This window comes from Podarcis gaigeae (assembly GCF_964106915.1).
Source record: "Podarcis gaigeae genome assembly, chromosome: 1".
In the NCBI taxonomy this organism is placed as follows: Eukaryota; Metazoa; Chordata; class Lepidosauria; order Squamata; family Lacertidae; genus Podarcis; species Podarcis gaigeae.
This window is the reverse complement of record NC_139678.1, coordinates 12,302,635-12,306,400: the sequence shown is the minus strand read 5'-3', so window position 1 is coordinate 12,306,400 and position 3,766 is coordinate 12,302,635.

Below are 3,766 nucleotides of genomic sequence, written 5' to 3'. Positions count from 1 at the left end.
AGCAGTGACGTTAGACAAGGGGAGGAGCGGGGTTGGGTGTCTGAGAGCTGGAGGTGGTGCGGGGGAAGCAGTTGGGGGCGGGCCTACGGGCGTCGCCAAAGGGCGCGCGAAGCGTTCCTGAGGGGAAAGGGCGGCTCTCCTCAGACGAAGGAGGCGGCGGGGGCTTAGAAGCCGTTACCCTCCCTAAAAAAACCAAATTTGAAATGAAATTCATTACGCATTTGAAATAACTATTCAAACCGAGCATTCCGTCAGCTAAGAGTTCTCTCCCCTTAAGAATGTAACCCTATCGAGCGAGTGTTAAATAAACCAAGACGAAAACTTAAAAAATAAAAAAGGAATAAAAATCTGCGTATGAAAGTTCACATAGCACACTGAAATCAAGATTATTTATTTACTTTTAAATAGAAAGGTGTTTATTATTGTTTTTGTTATTACTATTAAAGAATTAGAATTTATATACCGCCCTATACCTGTAGGCTCAGGGTGGTTCACAAAATAAAATCAGAATATAAAGCCACAAAATACATAATAAAAATAAAAACAACAACAACCCAATAACCTCCCACACGTGTACTTTAAAAGGGCATAGGATGCCTATCAAATAATGGTTAATGCAAATATTATTTGTGCATCTACCGAAAAACCAAAATGTGGAATTAAACACATGACGCATTTGAAATAACTATTAAAACCATGCATTTTGTTACCTAAGAGTTCGCTCCCCTGAAGAATGTAAACATATCTTGCAAATGTTACATAAACCCAGATGAAAACTTTTAAAGACATTTCTGTGTATGAAAGTTCATATAGCACACTGAAGTCAAGACAGTCCTGGCTTGAATTTTACCTCAGGCCAATGGGACACAACCACACACCATGGATTCTCCAAAATAATCCCTGATGTGAACTATAGGTTATTAAGGGTGCTGGGAATCACAGTTCTGTGAGGAGTAAATGACTGCTTGCTTGCTTGTTTGTTTATTACATTTAAATACCACCTTTATCTTCCAAGGAGCTCAAGGTGGTGGCACATGGTTCTCCTAGTCCCCACTTCATCCTCACAACCACCCTGTGAGGTAGGTTAGGCCACAAGGCAGTGACCGGACCAGGGTCACCCAGTGAGCTGTCGGGGTTCGAACCCTGGTCTCCCAGGTCACAGTTGGGGCTTTTTTCAGGTGGGTGTCATTGCCATTCTAAGACAACAAAGAAGTTGTTCCTGGTGAGCGCCGGCACCTCATTTTCTAGAAAAATAGCACTGGTCATTATCCAACACTAACCATTGGCTCCCAGGATTCTCTGGGGAGTCGAGTGCTTTGAATGTATGGTGTGGAAGTGACCTAAGGGAAGCCAGTTTGTTAGCGTCACATGTTCACATGCACACACTCTCTGACCCAGGAGCAGCACATCTCGAAACAGCAACCTGCCACAAGCCCTGTTGCCACCCCACCTCTGTTACTTGTGTGGTGTGGCAGCACCCACAAAGCACTGGAAACCAGTACAGCTGGAGAGGTGGTGGGGTGGGCAACACTGGTGCTGCCTTTGGGGCTTCTGACGCTTGAGGCGGTTATCTCATCTGTGGGCCTGCCCGGCCTCAATATGAAGAGAGCTACACTGGCCTGCATCACAGGAAAACTAGAGTGCCGTGGTGACATATAAATGGCAGGAGCTACCATGGTTTGCCCTTCATAACCACGTGTCCAAGGAGAGTCCAAAAATGCCAGCAGCATTTTTGTGCCATATACCCCAAAGAGCAAAGGTGTATTGTATAAAACCCAGTTTATTAACATCAGCTTGATTGCATTCCTATGCACAGTTCCCTCGGAGTAAGCTCCAGTGAATTCAGCGGTGTTTATTTCTGACTGCAAGATTCCACCCACTGCTCAGCAGTCAACCGAAATGCAACCTTTTATCTTTTCATTGGAAATGTAGTCTTGCAAAAAGCATTACCGTTTATAAAGTTTAGGGACTCCCATCAAAGGAAGGAAAGAAGGATCTGCTTGATTTATTTTCCTCGTTCTCTGACTTCCTCTATGCTAATTGCCACAAACTTGAAGGCCTCACTGGCCAAAACAAGGAGGGTCCATCAATTAGCCTGGAACTTTGGAACATGCTACTGCATCACTTCTGTCCTGAGAAAAGTTCCAGAGCTCTACTCCCTCAACTACTCCATTTACAGCCAGAGATGCATGAGATGGTCTGTGGTATGCACAATTTTGAGAAGGTTGAGGGAGACAAAGCATGACAGAGGCACATGGCAACTGAGAGGTTAATCTTATGGTACAGGCATGCAGGGCTGGTGCCAGACTTAAGGGGACCCTTCCCCCCTCAAAAAAATAATTCAAGAGCAACTTAGAAATATTCATTTACCCAGGTACTTAATGGCTGAAAGATAATGTGCTTGGTAACCTTGAAGTTGTTACCTATGATGGGATGTGGCTGTTTTAAAATAAATGTAATGGTTGTAAGGGGTTATTTGTGCGTAAGTTTCCTTCAGTTTTGGTTAGATTGCCTGGCCAACCATGCTTTGGCTGACAGCCCACACTCCGTGGCCGTTCAGTCACTTGCAGAATTCGTCAGTGGGTGTTTCTTGAACCTCTTCTAGCATAAGAGCTGTTTGACGCCAAGTCTCCTCCTACTCTCCCTGCGCAGAACTCGTCTGCGCAAGTAAGGGGAAGGCAGAGGCGTGTCCGCGCTCTCCCCACTAGTCTCGGGTGAAGGGTCTTGGAGACCCCTCTCCGGATCCTCCATCTCCCTCCCTTCTCTGCCGGTGTTACGCTGAATTCCTTCCCCCCTGCTGGTCCCCTCTCCTGCATCGCTTTGGAGCCTTGCCTCCACCTCTCGTTCTGATGTCAGTTCCCTGACAATAAACACATCAATTAATTGTATTGGTTTACCACTTTGCTGTTTGCCACCCTGGGCTCCTTTGGGAGGGAAGACGGCAGAAAAATTTAGGAAGGAAGGAAGGAAGGAAGGAAGGAAGGAAGGAAGGAAGGAAGGAATAGTATATCTTATATCTACAATTTTTTTCTAGTCGCTTTGTCCATCAATGTGGCAAAATGTCAAACAATTTCTTGCCAATAATTCATTTCCAAAATCCAGAGAACCACATTACCATTTTCTCCCAAGTATCATTCTACTTTTTAAAGAAGTTCATTTTTAAGTAACTTTAGACCTTCCATCACAATTGTGGAACAATCCTTTCAGGTAAGAACATATTTAGTGGCATTAGATCACCTGGTTTAGTGGTGAGGGGGGTACTTTTGTGAATACCTTCTTTACCATGAAACTGTAGTGAGACAGAGGAGTTTAAGAAGAGAAAGCAAATTAATTTTTCACTTTTATATATATATTTAAATAAATGCATATACAGTCCTGCATTGATGCATGTAAGTTGCTTTTGATTTTAAAGAAACAACAATTTGCAAGTCCTTTCATCTGAATCAGGGGTGAGGATCCAGTGGTGCTCCAGCTGTTGTTGGCCAATTCCCACCATTGGCCATGCTGTCTGAGGCTGGCCAGGGACGATGGGTATTGTAGTCCACAGAACACAGAAAGCTTCCTTACGCAGAATCAGATCGCTGGTCCACCTAGCTTATTACTGTCTGCACTGATTGGCAGCTCCAGACAGGCTCTCCTAGCCCTTCCTGGATCTCCTGTGGACTGAACCTTGGTAGCTTGGAAAGCAGAAGCACAACCACTCAGCGGCACCCACCTAGCAGGGCACAGGTTCCCCATGCTCTACAGTTTCAAGGCAAAAAAACTG